Source organism: Sus scrofa, chromosome 2 (genome assembly GCF_000003025.6).
Source record: "Sus scrofa isolate TJ Tabasco breed Duroc chromosome 2, Sscrofa11.1, whole genome shotgun sequence".
NCBI lineage: Eukaryota > Metazoa > Chordata > Mammalia > Artiodactyla > Suidae > Sus > Sus scrofa.
The window spans coordinates 19634590-19653858 of NC_010444.4; positions in this window are offsets into that span (position 1 = coordinate 19634590).

Consider the following 19269-nt stretch of genomic DNA (forward strand, 5'->3'; position numbering starts at 1 on the left):
AAGGTGCATCCTGGCCGCCTGATGACTCACTCTAAGGAAATAGTGGGAAGCTTGACATTTCTTCTACATATTTTATCGAGGGAATGAACAAAGGATGTAAGCTTGGCCAAACAGATTATTTCACATAGGAGGTTATACATTGAGTTAGTGAACTCAGCCGAGAATGTGCTTGGAGTTTAGATTGACTACAGAGGTGGTAATGCTCTATCAGTCTCTTTCTGTGACATGATGGCAGTAGATTCTTATTCTAAAAAAGATATCAATATTATGGGTATTTCCCAGTAGATGGGAGTTATGTTTTTTAATAGCTTGAATTCAAAATTCTGGTTTATAATTTACACAACGGACTTGTATAGCAAGCAGTGGTTCTGATACCTTGGCAAGTTACTCAACCTTTTTTTTTTTTTCTCTTTAAAAGGGGAAATAATAATCATGTTGATGTTAAATTCAAATAAGAAAACAATGAATGTGTTCTGTATAGGCCTAATGGAACTTGACCTAATGGTTATGTCGATGGTGTGGGAATGAGAATCTACAAATTGAAAGGAGTGATAATATTTCCCCTGTGCAGTTGTAGAAGGCTTGTTGAGCATGGTAAAGCTAAAAAATAAGGGTCTTACATGAAGTAATGGAAGGAAGTAGTTGCTTTTTATCTTGGTATATGGAAAAATATGTTGAAAGAGTAAAAGAATACTGATGCATTTCCCAAGACAAGAATGAAAAACATATACAACTAAAAGAAAAAGTAGCTTTTGGATTTTGATGACAGGAATTAATCATAGGTTAGCATGATTAATTTTAATATTTCTCCTTTCCCCCAGATGAAGGAATCACATATCCTCTTTTCAATGCCTTGACGCCTTCCCCAAGCCCACCACAGTGCTTTGCTGATAGTGGCAATTCCTCACTAGACGTATATTTGCATACCGTGTACTGCCATGTTCTTTCTCATCAGTAAATCTGTTTATCAGCACATTCACACCAAATTAGAAAGAAATAATAACAAAAGGATTCTTACCTGGTTTTCTTTCCAGGAATAAGAAGTGACACTAATTAGATATTTTTCAAGGGTAACAATTAACTGACAAAAAAAATCTGCTGTGTGTCTCTAGCACAGTGTAGTTATTGCTCCTGAGAAGAATGACACTCAGTTTTGTGTAGATGGTGGAATCTGAAATCACAACTGTTGAAAAGTATGGGGAAATAAGAGTACGAGCAGATTTCACTTAGTAACCGGCATTGTAAGCTAGGTGGGAGATGGTAAATGAAATCTTTCAAGGTAGTAAAGTTGTGCCATAGACTGAGATTCAGTTTTATACCTGTTTGGAAAGAGTCATTTTCACCTCAACCTTAAGATACATGTGTAAAAAATAAATTTATATTCCAGTGGTAGTGATAGATGGCATTCACAAATACAACCCATTCCAAGTGGGTATTCCTGGGAGGTTAGCTAAGTTACACACACACACACACACACACACACACACACACACGCACATGCGCACACACACACACATACGCGAATTATGTATTGGAATATGTGTGCTTTTTTAATGAGAAATTTTATAGCTTATTAGATTATCAAAGGACTGTCACACATATAGAGTTGAGCCATTATTCTTCCATGTTTTTCTCCTACTTAATAAAATAACATGAAAATTCAAGTAAATGATAGTTGACATAATGAATGGGATAACCTTGAATAAATTTTAAATATTTAACTCATGTGAAGCTTTATCTCTTCCTAATAACATACCTCAAATATGATTATTAGCCACCAATGTATAGCTATCCAGGTTGAGAACTGCTGCTGTAGGAAGCTACACAGAATCAGAGAAGCACAGACTTTTATTTAGAGTTGGCTCTCAGAGTTCATTTATTACACATACTTTTCAGATTTATTTTCTGTAAAAAACACAAGGCAAAGTTCTTCTCAAATAAAATATGCAAAAATCCCACTATATAAAGCACACAGGAAAGAAACTGCTTTGATTGAACTCTGTGACCTTGGATTGTTCCTGTTCAGCCTTCCCCCACGCCTCACGGCATGGATACAGACCCATTCAAAGTTTTATTTCCTTTATAATGAGTTATTTTTTATTTTATTTGTTTTGATTATTTCAGTGGTTTGGTAATGCATGCTTCTCGAAGTATGAATTATGTCATGTAGCTTCTTATGAGAGAGTTAGAAACTAAAGAAAGGTCTTGGTTAACCCCCTGTTAAGTTTTGCTCACGTTGGTATGAACGATCTCAGTATTGATATTGGAGTCAGATGGATTGGAGATGGAGTCATCGCTCTGTCATTCATTAGCTGTGTGAACTTAGGCAAGTCCCAGAACTGCTTTATGCTTTAGTTTCCTTCTCTGGGATTTGTGATAAAAATCAAAGTAATTATGGTGATGATGATAATGCCAATGATGATAGTAACAGTAATGGTAACAATGGTAATACATACCCACAGGGTTGCTGCGAGGTTTAAATGAAAGCGTGCTCATGACAGGTCATGTTCTTAATAACTTAAATTCATTGCTGATAACCCTACCTCTAGCTGAAAACTATTAAATATAAATATAGGTCTATTAATTTTAATGGGAAAGTTATGATCCTTTTGGTCCCAGTCTAAGGCAGACAGTTTTTTAAAAATAGAAGAATATATCAATTGCATAATGAAAAATGTAATAAATTATTTGAAAGTAAATTAGCATGCTTTGCATATATATAATTTAATGTAACAAAAGTTTACTTACTGGAGAAGTGAGGGAAAGGTGATTGGGTAATGTGTAGTTATAAAAGAAGGGGCAAAGAGTTGTTCTTTAGAAGTGCATTTTGTTTGTTTATATTTCAGTTTTATTGTGGTATAATTAACATACAATATAGTAAGACATTTGAACTGCAAATTGTGATGATACGACATACATACACACATTTTGAAAAGATTCACCCATCTAGCTAGTTAGCACATCCTTCATCTTACATATTTATGTCTTGTTTTTGAGACCATTTAACATACTTTCAGCAAATTTCAATTATACAATAGTGTTATCAACTGTAGTCACATGTTTTACATTAGGTCCTTAATCCTTATTCATCCTGTAGCTGAAAGCCTGTACAGATCTGTCACTAGTTCCTCCATCCTTCAGCCCCTGGCAACCACTACAATGTGTGTTTTTTTGAGTTTGAGTTTTTTTTTTTTTTTTTTAAGATTCCATGTATAAGTGATACAATGTGGTATTTTTCTTTGTCTAGCTTATTTCATGTAGCATGATGCCCTCAAATTCTATTTGTTGCTGCAAGTGACATGATTTCCTTCTTTCTTGTGGCTGAGTTATAATTACATATAAATATATGTAGAGAGATATTCAGATACATGCACACATACATATGTGTGTGTGTCTATATTTATATCTTACAGCTTATTTATCCATTCCTCCATTGATGCACATATAGGTTCTTCCCATTACTTGCCTGTTGTGAATAATGCTGCAGTGAACATGAGAGTACAGACATCTCTTCAGTATCCTGTTTTCATTTATTTTGGCTACATTTGTCTGTCTATCTGTCTATCTATCTATTGACATATATAATTTTATTTTAATTTAATTTTATTTTTTGTCTTTTGTCATTTTAGGGCCACACCCATGGCATATGGAGGTTCCCAGGCTAGGGGTCTAATCGGAGCTATTGTTGCCAGCCTAAGCCACAGCCAGCAACGCTAGATCCGAGCCGCATCTGCAGCCTACACCACAGCTCATGGCAACGCCAGATCCTTAACCCACTGAGCGAGGCCAGGGATCGAACCTGCAACCTCATGGTTCCTAGTTGGATTCATTTCCACTGCACCACGATGGGAATTCCAACATGCATTATTTAAAAATTATTTTTTTCAACAAATTTTTGGTCTTTTGGGGGTCTTGGTGATTTTGCCTTCAAATTGTACACAATAAATTTATAACGCAGAAAAACCTGTTTTATACCAAAATAGTCTACACCAGTGGTACTTTTAAACACATGGAAACAATACATGTGGAAAGAAAACTGAAGAGTCCCAGTGCTGCCTTGTTATCACACTTGCTGGACATCTATATGCAAAGCAAACCCATTTAAGTTTGTTCAAAATGTAACTCATCACATTTATTCTTTATGATATTCTCTAACTGGAAACTGGTGTCAAGTAAATTTGTAAGTGTATCTTTGCCTGAAGCCACAATATTGAAGTATTACCGTCTCCATTGTATTTATTTAATGTGTTTTGGAAAGGAAAAAAGTCATCCTGAAAATAATAGAGATTCGATGTCTAAATAGCAGTGTCACTTATCAGGGATGGTACTTATTCTTTAACAGTCATTATGTGCGGTTAAGTCTATACATCACACAGTTCCAGGCACCAGAGTAGGAAATTAACAAATCTAATGGCCTCCCTCTTTCAGCACTCTTCCCCTCCTCTTTTTCTTCCTGTATTCCCTATATCTCTAGTTACTGCATTTAAAATTTCAACTTCACAGAATAACTCAAAAAGGACCTACACTTTCTATGAACTGCAAAATGATGTCTCAAAACCTTGCAAAACTATGTCTCTCATCTTTGGAAAAACTCAAACTGACTTTAAATCTACCTCTAGGCTTTTTTCTAAGAATATTGACATATTTAATAGGCATGTTGTGTTGTTTTCCATCATCCCTGTGAGGTATAGTGATAAATATATACTAATTTTCAGATGAAGGATCCCAGCAAGGCAAAGTGAGCTGTCCAGTTGTACAAAAGCTAGATTCCAGAAGTGTCACTGCCCAATCTGTATTACCTTGTTTCTTCATTTAGGCTTTTCTCAAATTGAGGTCATTGACTAGAAACAGCAGAAGTTCAAACAAACATCTCTCCCCATAGTATTCTCAGCCTCGGAGGTTAAATTAAAATTACAAGAAGCATCTGTTTGTTATTCAGCCATTAGAAACTCACAATTTATTGCTCATCCTACCTTCTAGCCATTACATATTCACAGACTAACACAAGCAGTATTCACACCTATAGACCCTTTATTTTTTGCCAGTGTACACATTTGAGGCCACAGCTATCTCTAGTAATAGCTCACTGCTCCTACTGAATTGGATGAGGTAGATGGAAGAGTACTCAGGAATAATAGTTTGAAACACGTGGTAGCAGCTGTGAGCATGTGCTTTGAGACTTCAGTTTGCATCATTGACTACTAAGGGCTGCAGCCATGCACTCTGAAATCCATGCTTCCCATGGCTGCTCCCAGCTGTGATTGAGCACAGCATGGCTCCTAAAGCAGGCTTGTGACTGGGAGACATGGCCTGCTCTGATGGCAAATTTTCCTTACACTTTAGAGAACTCTAGGTTGCTTCTACCCACCCTTCCTTCCATCTCTGCTTCACTTTGGGGAAGACTTCCATCTTGATGTGTTAGCTCTCCCAGTCTTACTTGTGTCAGAGAAGAAATCAATCCAGACTTGGATAAGGAGAGACTTACTCAGTAGTCTTATTGCAAAAAAGGGAGGGAACTGTAGAAATAAGGAGAGTTAGCTAACTATTAGACTTGCAGGGTTGGAGTTGCTGTTGTGGTTCAATGGGTTAAGGATCCAACATCGTCTCCATGAGGATGCGAGTTTGATCCCTGGCCTCCCTCAGTGGGTTAAGGATCTAGCATTTCCACAAGCTGCAGCATTGATTGCAGATGCAACATGTATCCTGTGTTGCTGTGGCTGTGGTGTAGCCTTCAGCTGCAGCTCTGATTTGACCTCTACCCTGGAAACTTCCATATGCTTCAGATGTGAACAAAAAGGGGTGGTTAATACGGAGGAATAAATGAGGCTGGAAAGAACCATGTGAGAGCATGTGGAAGGAGTGAGCACTATGATCAGACAATTAATTAGACAATATTTCCCCCTGAAGTCAGCCAATTCCTAGGAGGACTGTTCTGAGAAGAGGTTGTTCTGCATTCCAGTTCTCAAAGGGATCCAAAGTTCAGGGATTGGGGGACATAGTGAGGCCTAACTCAAGTTTGGTTAAGTCTAGTCAATGGGCATTTTATCCAGTTGGTCAGTGGTGACAAACAGTTCAGCAGTAACTTAGTTGACAAAAAATGGGAGTTCTTAGTCTGTGTCTGGTTTTATCATAAATAACAAACAGTTCCTCTACCAGTCTTGTCTAAGTCAAGGGTGTTTTTTTTGTTGTTTTTCTTTTTCTTTTTTTGTAGGAAGCCATTTCTTATAACCCAAAAGAGGGGTGTGTTTCTTAACCATCACTGTTTTCTAGGAGCACGAGCTCAGGTAAAGTTCGACATTGTCATTTGGCTTCCTCCTCATTTTGCCTTACAGGCTTTTTGCCAAACAAAAATTCTTGCACATTTAATCCTATCTTGGGGTTTGTTTCTTGGAGAACATAGACTAACGTACATGTTTCTCATATGCTTTTCCTTACCTTTCCCGTTAGTGTAATGCTCTTTATACCAATGGTTCTCAAATTTTATTCTGTGTAGAAATGATGTGTAGAGTTTGCTGCAGTGCAGATTCCTAAGGATCAGTACAAAAATATTTCATGGGTCTGTGATGGAGCTAAGAATTAAACATTCAGGTTAGTTAATTGTGAGAGATCATCAAATCACATATTGAATAATATGCTGAAATCAGTCGGTACAGTGTAGGAAAGGTTCATATAATTTTATATATATTGAATTTACATGTTGATAAAATTTTACAGTAATTTTCATGTCTCATAGGAATGTCTGTTTGATTTCCTTGACTGTGGCTATTTTGGTCTCGCTGCTCATTCATGGAAATTCTTTTGGATGCAAATCTATTTAGTACTATGGAAATAATGTAACATTATGTAACTGGCTTTGAATTTGGTGTTATCTAATTCGGGGGAATAATTTGATCAGTGAAAATGTTCAAAATCTATTTTTTCTTGTTTATTTGTTTGTTTTTTAGGGCTGCACCTCTGGCATATGGAAGTTCCCAGGCTAGGGGTCAGATCCCACAGCTGCTGGCCTATACCACAGCCAGAGCAACTCAGGATCCGAGCCACATCTGCAACCTACGCCACAGCTCATGGCAATGCCAGATCCTTAACCCACTGAGCAAGGCCAGGGATCAAACCCAAGTCCTCATGCATCTTAGTCGGCTTTGGTAACCACTGAGTCACGAAGGGAACTCCAACTATGTTTTATCGTAATATGATTTGCAAAGATTATTCCTTACACTTCTGAGAATATTTCAGTACAGTAAATGAAGGGCCATCCATTCTATGCTCTAGAAATTCATGTTATTAGCTTAGCTATGATAGTGAAGTATTTTACAATTCTATGACAACTTTAATGAGTTTGTGGAGTAAAAATATGCTCTTTGTGGGTTAGGTAAATCTGTTAGATACTAATTCAAGAAATCCATGTATTCAGATGATATAAGTCTCAGCATCAGCATGAAATGGATTACACACTTGCGGAGTTGGGAAGGCATTAGACTAAGAGCCAAAGACATTAAATCTAGAAGAATCAGCTACTTTACAAAAAAATCAAATAAGGAAAACAAAGATCACAGTTTATGAGTAAACATAGTTATGCTGTTTAGCACTTAGTGTCAATTCTAGGATGACATAAATAGTGACTCTTTCAGGGTTCTCAAAACTTGCCCTTTTCATGATGGGACCTAGGAATAAATGCAGTGCTAAAGTCAAACAGAATCACATGTAAACGAACAAAAAATGTATACATGTATACATTTATATATATGTAATTATTATCCTAGATCCTCTTTAAAATGACAGATAAATTAATGAAGATTTGTTTCTCGTTGATCCTATCAAAATTACCTCTGATATAAATATCGCATAATACCCAGAATCATATTGACATGCTCAAACCCATCCACTTGAAACTTATAAATAATAAGGCAACTCCTCTGTCTTTTCTTGATTTCCTCTGACAACCTGGAGCTTCCCAGAAGTGCAGGTAGCGCTAGACATCAGTGAAGCTCATATTTAAAACTTGATTGAAGGAGTAGGTCTATTGTTTTAGATTGGTTACCTCTGAGGTTCTGTCCTTTTGTTAGGTTTCCATCTAAATAAAAAGACTTCCTGCCTTAGGTCATTACTTCTCTAGGAATGCCCACAAGCCCCCTTCATACTTTTGTATGTCTTAATATAAAACTAAAGAAAATAGAGTAGATGATAGCCATTCCTGGATGGGACTGGGGGAATTTCCCACCTGTCTTAGTTTCCTTTCATATTCTCTGCTCTCGTGAGAATACTAAGAAAACTATTATGAGTCTTCAGGCTGGAGGACACAGTGGGTGCTATCTTATTACCCCTGAGAAAATTGTCTTGTTTTTGAATAGTCTCTTCTGAAATTTGTGAACATCTTCAGTGTTCCAGTTTTACTCTTATTTTACTTATATCCTCAGTATCATCTTGCTTTTCATCTGTATTTAAACTGCAAAAACAAACAAACAAACCCAGAAAATTGATGATAGTTGTGTCCCAGGTGGGAATCTTGCCTTTTGAAATCCTTGTCATTGAAGGAGCCAGTGGCTCTTTACCTAACTTCAATTTTGAGTTGCATCCCACTGAGAGCCTTTCCTGATATGACTATCACCAGTACCCCAGCATCCTTTCTCCTTAAAACTACTGGGTAGGAATAGTACTTCAAGTTTTTCTCCTTTGAAATCTTGGTCTCTCAGAGGAATATATACATATATTTGGGCCTCCACACAATGTTAGGCAGTTGTCATCTGAAAATGTGATGTGTACTGCAGTTTTAATTTTGTAGTAAGGATAGTGGGTAATTTCTACTCCTAGAAACTATTCCTTTATTAGAATCATCTTCTTTGAAATATAAATTCATCTTGGGGAATACCATGCAACACAGACTATTATCTTGTTTTAGCTTTGTTTTTGCCGATATTCTTAACCATTGTGGGAGTGCCCCTGTGACTACTGCACATCATCCCATTTAAATTTCCTTCGAGCAGTGGGTAATATTTTCCTCTGAGGCTAACTTCCTGATTAAGTTGGTCTCCTGTGGGAGCCTCACTCATTATGGGAGTGACCATCAGCACCATAGCTCCTAAAGATCATTCTATTTCAATTTATTTGAAAGAGTTGTGAGAAAATATAACTTTTTTTTCCTACTTGATTTACTCGTTTGTAAAAGTATCAAAAGGAGTTTGTAAAACGGGATGATCCCAATACTGAATTAGCATTCCGAAGGGTAAAGGATGAAATATCTGAAAGTCAAACTGAAGGGGAGGAGTGAACATACACTCAATGAAAAACTAGCCCACCACTCTCCTCTCTTTTTAATTGACCATGTCCACCCCCAACCCCTATTCCCTCCTATAGAATTAAAGAATTTGAATTCCAAAGGAGGTATTCTGATATCTTTTTTCCTTCATTTCCGCACTCACCCTGGGCTCTATGCACTAATTTGACTATTACGGCCTCTGTGTACTTCTGGTACAGCATCTTCAACGTTTCTTCAATCACCTTTACCAAGACAAGATTGCTGTTTTGTAGGACACAAATCTTCTTTTGGATTTATAGCATTATCTTTTTCAGAAGAAAATTAAGACTCCATGGGTCAGTACAGCTATCTTCTCCATGGCACCAGGGGAGGAACCTGAAGACAAAACCGACTGTATTTAGGAGTTTTCAACTTTTCCACTTTTATCAGTTCATGTTATATAAAAGAGAATAAATGGCACTTTAATTATGCTCTCAAATGATACTAAATTGGGAATGTTGCAAACTGCAGGAAATAGAGAGGAGTGACACTACAGGGACTGAAGAGGTTTAGCTATGCGTGTGGGTAGAACCAAGAGTGCACATCACAGCAGGAAAAGTTGCAAGTAATTTAAAACTACCCTGTGCTCATGCACACATGTGTATATGTGAGTTTATGTGTGCACTCATAATGTTACACTGTTTAAATTTAAACACATACAATTTGATGGAGGAAAGGCAAGCCAAGACTGACAGTAATAATCTAGGGTACCTACTGCTTCCTCTGCAGCGGTTTGGCTTTGGTGTTAGCCTGGATCAAATAAGAAGTTCTGTTTACTTAGTTATAAAGTGAGGGGCTTACATAAAATTTATGAGCCCTCCAACCTTTAAAAGCATTCGAATAAATATTTGAATCATGGTTTTTATGGCTACTAGATTACAGGATCTAGAGCCTTTTGAAAATAAATAAAATATTAACTGAATTGTCTCCTGGTACTCTTATTCTTCAAGGGAGTGCCCCTTATGACTTCTCTACATCATCTCACTTTTCATCAAAAATTTGCTTTGTTCAGTCTCAAGCCGCACTGACGACTTCCCTTAGAAGGCTCCCATATATTTTGACCTCATGATACCTATCGAATGAAAGCATCCTTAGACATTATTTGGGAAAAATAAAGGGGCTCCAAAGCCAATATCCACAAGTTGACCTGAGGATGGTCTGCCTACTTGTAGAAAATGTAGCTGAACCCTGGGGAAATTTCGTCATTACAAATGTAGGAAGTAGGAAATGCCAAGAGGCTAATTACTTGAAACTGATGAGATCCAAATGGTAAGAAATAAGCAGAATTTCTAGGACAGAAAGTTCATTGGTAGACTGATTCACCTGCCCCAGGAGGGTGCCACCTACAATTCATTCAATATTTACATCTCTCTCTGAGTCACAATCTGATGAGGTTAGGACAGATTGGGCAAGGAATCAATAGATTAAAAGGGAATGTGCTGACTGGACTGTTGACTTCAAAAGCAAGGGAGTGAGAGGTTCTCATATACCAGAAAATGAAATCTTCGCAGCTGAGCTGTGTTTGCAGATGAGGCCTTATCTGCCAATAGGTACTTGGGTCTTATGGAAAGAAAAAGTTTGGGTTTTGGACTTTCTCTTTCTAAGTGGTGTATAGGAAAGACTACTCAGAAGGAGCTACCAATTTCCTCTAGTCCAGGCTATGACCAGTAATTTACGCTGTCTCCTAGGGGCTGAAGGAAAGTCGACATCTGTCATTTAGGGCTGGCAGGGATTTTTGGGACTGAGGATTTTGCAGATCTCTGTGCTAACTGCCCCCAGTAGTTGGAATTTCCTATCTTTCAAAGGGTGAGAGCATGAGGAAAGGGACCAATATAAGCATGCTTCTCCTTTGTGGTTTTTTTTTTTTTTTTGCTTTTCTCCCGAAGTAGTCTCTCATTTTTATCTAAACCACTGTAGGTTGAGTCCGTCATCTCAGGAATTATTGGTTCTTTCAATCTGTTTATATCCTATCAATGTGTAGCCCATCTTGAGGCTGCCCTAGCTCCCCAAAGGTTTTGCTACACGAAATCTGCTTCGGTTGTCTTACCATACCTTTGAATGCTGCTGTCTTTGACCAATGGAGAGAGGAGTGAATAAATGTGTCCTTATTGGCTTCTTAATCTGCAGCGTTTGTTTAAAACAGGCGTAAAATCAGAATATGTGATGAGGGTGATGGTAATGATGATGACCAGATGGTGGAAGATACTGCTTAATGGCTACTTATTGTGTGTGAGGCAGATCTTTATTGAGTACCCTCCCAGCAATGTACTTAAAATACTAGGAGGTAATACTATTCCTGCTTCCATTTTACAGATTAGGAAACTAATTTCATTCACAAAATTAGCCAAATTTTCCAAGATCACACTTTTTTTTTTTCATTTGCAAGTTATGATACCTACCTTCTTTACTTCATGTATCTATCCCTTATTTTTATTCCAATATCTGGACTTGAATTCAGGTGGACAGTTGAAAACATCATTGACTTTGAGCCATCTTCTACCAAAAAGTAAAGCTGATCACATAATTCTACTTCTAAAAAAATTCATATTTTTCAAAAATTTTATTTTAGGGAGTTCCCATCATAGCTCAGCGGTAACTAATGTGAGTAGGATCCATAAGGATGTGGGTTCAATCCTTGGCCTTGCTCAGTGGGTTAAGGATCTGGTGTTGCCATGAGCTGTGGTGTCAGTTGCAAATGCGGCTCAGATCTGGTGATGCTGTGGCCGCGGTAAAGGGCGGCAGCCACAGCTCCGATTAGACCCCTAGCCTAGGAACCTCCATATGCTACCAGTGAGGCCCTAAAAAGACAAAAAACAAAACAAAACAAGAAAACACTAAAAAGTTTTGTCTGGGCAGCTAACTGGTGAAAGAATTAAAATTGAACTTAAAAAACAACTTCTTCTTACTCTAAGGCAAAAGATCCATATGTTCTGATGTGCAATGCCACACAAAAATAAACATACGGAGGTATACACAAAGATTAAATATGTTTTCTAAATGGCAGAAGTAGATTATTGAGGAAGTTTGGTGGGAGTTCCTATTATGGCTCAGTGGGTTAAGAACCAGACACAGTGTCCACAAGAATGGGGGTTTGATTCCTTGCCTCACTCAGTGGGTGAAGGATGGGCAGGTTAAGAATCTAGAATTGCCACAAGCTGCACCTGGGGTCTGGTACTGCCCCGGCTGTGGCATAGCCTTGCAGCTATAGCTCTGATTTAACCTATAGCCCTAGAACTTCCATATGTCACATATGCAGCTGTAAAAGAATAATAATTATTATTATTTAAAAAAGAGAAAGTCTGGAAAACAATTAAGGAGAGTTTCTGATATTAGAGTGTAGGAAAAAGCTCTTCAAACTCCTTCATAGACACTTGTAATTCCTCTGACCTGAACATGAACTCAGATTTATACAGAAAGCAGATTTAGGAGCATGATGTAAGCAACATCTACAGCTAGAAGAATGACATTAATGACTTATTTTGAAATAACTTTTTCTGATTCATTATTCATTGTAAGGAAAACACATGGTGATCCTTTTTCCTGGCTGATTCATAGTGGTCAATATCGGCATCATTGTTAAGATTTCATTCTTAAATAGGAATTTGTTAATGAATATTTTAACATCTAAAATTTGTTAATCTCCTGCAGTGTTCTAGGCAGTGTATTAGGGTCTTTCTTTCTTTTATAGCGGTGGAGTAGGGGGGCGCACTCATGGTATGTGGAGGTTCCCAGGCTAGGGGTCGGGTTGGAGCTGAGCTCCACCACAGCTCACAGCAACACCATGTCCTTTAACCCACTGAGTGAGGTCAGGGATTGAACCCGTGTCCTCATGGATACTAGTCGGTTTTGTTACTGCTGAGCCACAACAGGAAGGAAATCCCTGAGCCACGACAGGAACACCCTTTATTTCTATTTATTATAAGCATATTTCCCCCCCCCCTTTTTTTTTGCCTTTTCTAGGGCCGCTCCCATGGCATATGGAGGTTCCCAGGCAAGGGGTCTAATTGGAACTAGAGCCACCGGCCTACACCACAGCCACAGAAACTCAGGATCCAAGCCGCGTCTGCGACCTACACCACAGCTCACAGCAATGCCGGATCCTTAACCCACTGAGCAAGGCCAGAGATTGAACCCAAAACCTCATTGTTCCTAGTCAGATTCATTAACCACTGCGCCACAATGGGAACTCCAATTATCAGCATATTCCCTAAGATAGGTGACATTGTCTAACAAGATAAATGAGTTAAAAAATAAATAACTGGTACAAGGTTGTACCTATTAAAAAATGTCAAAGCAAGATTTGAATTGAGTTCATTTGACTAGACAAGCTGTACTCTAACTTTCCATTCTTTGTTAAAGTTCTTGGGAATGCATTGGCCTCGAGTCAAATGCTTTAGTTCCATTTTGGTACTGAAAAACTATGTGAGTTCAGGCAAGTCACTTTTCTTCACTGAGCCTGTTTTCTCCTTTGTTAAGGGGAGTAGATGATGAAAACAATGATTTCTGATGTATCTTGCAAATGAAGAATTAAATGATTGAAATGCCAGAAATGGAAGCTCATTAACTCACAGCAGAATATAGTAATTTCCCAAGATCAGCCTGGCATAAAAATCAGTATTTGCTGTACCACAATACTTTTTAAATTAAACTTTATTTTTACTTAATACTTAGACTATCATCTTATTATCATTTCCTATAGAATTCCATCAGAGTGCTGATCATATTTTATTAATTCCAAATTAGGATACAAAACATGGAGTGCGGAACTATATTTATGGAAACCAGAGGATAGAATATTTAAAATGAAAACTGCCCTTCTGACGCAGGTATTCTATTCCATGTTTTGCCAATAAAGGCACTACATTTTCAAAACCACTAAGAATGACAAATAAAATCTACAGATGGGTAGTCTGACTACTTACAACATTGATTTCCCAGGTGTGAACTTGCCATGTTCTAAGGGTAAATGTGTTTATTGTCCCAAAACTTCAGATTTAGCAGTACCTTCCTCTGTGAATTAGGAGAAAGATGATTAGTATCTTGTGATATTTTATAAATCCAAGAAGATGAAGTTTGATAGTGACCATAATGTTTTGTAATGTGCTGACATAAGATGATTTTCTTTAAACATCAAAGTCTGTAGATATAGGTCCAGTTTCTTTATAATTTTTCCTCCATACCTCATGGATATGTTTGTAATGCACTGTATTTGTTGCCTCTGTAATTGTTCTATGCTTTCATCTTTGACCAAAATTAAAAAGAAAAAGAGTTTCTGAGTGTATGGGTACAGATAATAGTTTTAGTAACAAATAGTTCATCTGATTATGCTTTTAGATGAAGTGAAATTCCTCAGCATCTTCACCCTCCTCCTTTCTCCTTCCTCCTTCATATCTTAAAAACAATGGAAGAAGGATTGCTTGCATAATTCGTTGAGACCCTCTGTAGATGTTGTTTTACTAATTCTTCACCATAGTAGTGGTCTTAATCACTCTCAGGTAAATAAGATTTTCACCATTACAAGTGAGGAAACTGATTCTGAGAATGATTAAGAGAGTCACCTAATAACATATAGTCAGTAGGGTGCAGATGAGTTTCCATTTGACTTATAAACTTATGATCTTTTTATGATAGTACATTATGTGGGAGCTGAAACTCTTCACGTCAGCATAATTACTCTCTTAGGAACATCTGTCTTCATAGGCACCCCAAAATTGTATATCTATAACATGTTTAATACGTTTTATTAAGTAATCTATCCATCTATTGTAAAATATACAAATATATTACATCTATATCTCAGTAAAATGTCATAAAGTTAACACATAATGCAACTACCATTCATATAAATATATGGAAACTGTCCTCTGCTAGTGGAGTCATATGCACAATGCTTACTTCTCTCAGTAATGATGTGTGATGATGTCTGCAAAGTAATTGTCAACCAAGAGAGTGCCCCTGAGCCTTAGCAATCTAGGGTTTTTATTGGGGCTGAGTCACTAGGCATGGAACACCCATGTGACTGGCCTTGGTTACACCAGCCATACCAGAGGTCAAAGCCCCATCATAAATCACATCATTAGCATAAATATCTGGTATGGCCAAGACCCTGGGTTTACAAAGATGCTCTAACCAGGTAGAGTATGTCTAAGGACTTAGAGATTATCTCCCAGGAGCCAGGTCTTTCTTTGGAATATGCAGGATTTTGAACATCCAAGCCCACCTAAATAACTGTTTACTGTACATTGAGCACCCCAAGCCTGCTGATTTAATTATTTACTGCGTACCAGATCTAACAATGTATTTGCTTAGTTTTTGTTTATCTTAAAAAAAATCTATTTTTCCTTTGTTTTTGAAAGTTGTTTTCACTGGGTATAGAATTCTGGTCTGACAGTATTTTCCTCTCATACTATAAGCTTGTTATTCCTTTCTCTTGCATATTTTCTAATGAGAAATCTGTAATTTTTATCATTTTCTTTTTTTATTTTTAAAAAATTTCTTTTTTTTTCTATTATAGTTGATTTTCAGTGTTCTGTCAATTTCTGCTTTATAGCAAAGCAACGCAGGCATACATATATATATATACATATATATACATTCTTTTTCTCACATTATCTTCCAGTATGTTCAATAGCAAGTGATTGGATATGGATATACTTCCCTGTTCTATACAGCAGGATCTCATTGCTTATCCACTCCAAATGAAATAATTTGTATATATTAACCCCAAATTCCAAGTCACTCTCCCTCCCCCTTGGCAAACACAAGTCTTTTCTCCAAATCCATGAGTTTGTTTCTTTTCTATGGAAAGGTTCATTTGTGCCATATATTAGATTCCAGATATAAGTGATATCATATGGTATTTGTCTTTCTCTTTCTGAGTTACTTCACTTAGTATGAGAGTCTCTAGTTCCATCCATGTTGTTGCAAATGACATTATTTTGTTCTTTTTTATGGCTTAGTAGTATTCCGTTGTATATATGTACCACATCTTCTGAATCCTTTCTTGTGTCTATGAACATTTACATTGTTTCCGTGTTGTGGATATTGTGAATAGTGCTGCAATGAACTTTGGGTGCAAGTATCTTTTCCAAGAAAAGTTTTGTCTGGATATGTGCACAAGAGTGGGATTGCTGGATCATGTGGTAGTCCTATACTTAGTTTTCTGAGGTGCCTCCGTACTGTTTTCTATAGTGGTTGTACCAGCTTACATTCTCACCAACAGTACAGGAGGGTCCCCTTTTCTCCACGCCCCCTCCAGCATTTGTTATTTGTGGACTTATTAATGATGGCCATTCTGACTGGTGAGAGCTGCTGTCTTATGGTAATTTTGATTTGCATTTCTCTACTAATCAGAGATGTTGAGCATTTTTTTCATGTGCCTGTTGGCCATCTGTATATCTTCCTTGGAGAAATGTCTATTCAGGTCTTTTGCCTGTTTTTCCATAGGGTTGTTGGCTTTTTTGCTGTTGAGTTGTATAAATTGTATATTTTCAAGATTAAGTCCTTACCAGTTGCATCATTTGCTAACTTTTTTTCCCCATTCCATAGGTAGTCTTGTTTTTTGTATGGTTTCCTTTGCTGTGCAAAAGCTTGTCAGTTTGATTAGGTTCCATTGGTTTATTTTTGCTTTTATTTCTGTTGCCTTGGGAGACTGACCTGAGAAAACATTTGTATGGTTGATGTCAGAGAATGTTTTGCCTATGTTCTCTTCTAGGAGTTTGATGGCGTCTTGTTTTATAGTTAAGTCTTTCAGCCATTTTGAGTTTATTTTTGTGCATGGTGTGAGGGAAGTGTTCCAGTTTCATGGAATTACATGAGGATGTCCAATTTTCCTAGCACCACTTGCTGAAGAAAATGTCTTTTTCCCATTTTATATTCTTGCCTCCTTGGTCGAAGATGAATTGACCATAGGTGTCTGGGTTTATTTCTGGGTTTTCTGCTCTGTTCCATTGCTATGATTATCTGTTTTGGTACCAGTACCATACTGTCTTGATGACTGTGGTTTTGTAATATCGCCTGAAGTTTGGGAGAGTTCTGCTTCCCGCTTGGTTTTTGCTCCTCAGGATTGCTTTGGCAATTCTGGGTCTTTTGTGGCTCCATATAAACTTTAGGATTGTTTGTTGTAGTTCTGTGAGAAATGTCCTGGGTCATTTGGTAGGGATTGCATTGAATCTGTAGATTTCTTTGGGTAATATGGCCATTTTTACAATATTAACTTTTCAAATCCAGGAATATGGAATATCTTTCCATTTCTTTGAATCCTCTTTAATTTCCTTGATGAATGTTTTATAGTTCTCAGCATATAAGTTTTTCACTTCCTTGGTCAGGTTTATTCCTAGGTATTCAGTTTTTGGGGACAGCATTTTTTATCTGTTGACTTGTTAATGATGGCCATTTGGACTGTTGTGGTACCTTATTGGAGTTTTGATTTGCATTTCTCTAATAACTAGTCTTATCATTGTTTTTCTATAGTTAATGTTTCTTTTTTCTTTGGGTGCCTTCAGGATTTAAAAAAAACTTGCAGTGTAATAATGGTATGTGTGTGCATGTGCTCACGTGCCTCCATATGCACTAGTTATTCTGTTTGGAATTTTCTAAAATCCTGAAGTTATATTTACATCCCTAACTTCTCCATATCCTTCTTTGCTCTTAAGATTTTCTCTTTTTGTTTTTCAGTAATTTTCCTATGATATATCTAGATGTCTTTTGTTATGCATTCATACTACTTCTGGTTCACAGTATATCTTGAGTCTGAGGTTATCTACTGTTTTGTAGCAATCTCATCATACTGTGCCTTGTTATCTTAGTGTTTATCCAGACGGGGGTTTTCTGAGCTTCCTGAAATAGTAGTTCTATAATTTTTATAAAAGTTTGAAAATTTTGATACATTAGTACAAATATTATTTAAACTTTCCTTGCTTTTCTCCTTTCTACTTTTTGCATTCTCATATTTCAGACCACTTAACATTGTCCCACAGGTCACTGATGCTCTGTGCATTTTTTTCAGCCTTTTATTGCTTGTCCTTTTTTCAAATACAATGTCTATTGTCTTGTTTTTGAGGTTACCAATCTTTTCTTCTATAGAACCTAATGTACCACTGAGCCCTTCTGATGAATTTTTAATTTTATGTATTGTAACTTTTGGTTTTGTATGTTCCTTTAGGTTCTTTTCTCAGAGATTGTATTTTCCTGTTAGGTTCATATTTTTACCTTACATCTTTGAACATACTTACAATAGCTATTTTAAAGTACCTATCTGCTACTTCCATCATTTCTGTTATCTTGGGGCCTGTTTCTACTGACTTCTTTGTTTTTTTATAAATAATATTTTTGTGAATAATTTTATATCTATAGTAACTTTTATCTGGTTCTTTACATACTTGATGTTGTGCATATAATGTTGAGGGTTTGGGTTATTTTTGGCTTCCCTTATAGATTATAGGAGTTCATTTTGACAAGTAGCTTAATTTAATTGCTGTTCAGCTTCATATTTTTGAATGCTCCCTTTAGAGCTCTCTGAATTTGTGTATAAAGTAGGTCTGCCATGTCTTATAAGAACTTTGATGATCTGGTTTATAACTATACCTTTTCCTTCATATCCTGTATTCATTTGCCTTTGTTCCATCTGTTTCAGGAACATTTGTCTTTTTGCTATTCATAAAACATGCCAAGTTTGCTTCAGACTTGGGTCTTTATTCTCCTATCTCCCATGCCTATAATACTCTTCTTCAGTTTGTTTGTAATACTTGTACCCCCAATTGTTTTATTGTTACTTCTTCAGAGACTATTTCTCTGTCTGCCATTTTAAAAACACATACTTTTCATTCCCTCGCCTAATCACACTTTCCTTAACCTACTTATGTTTTCTTCATAGCACATGTTACTCTCTGATAAAATAAATTCATTTACCTAAAGCACCCTGGCTATGATATGAACTCCTGAATTTTGTCTTTTTCGTAAGCATCCCAAGGGATTAA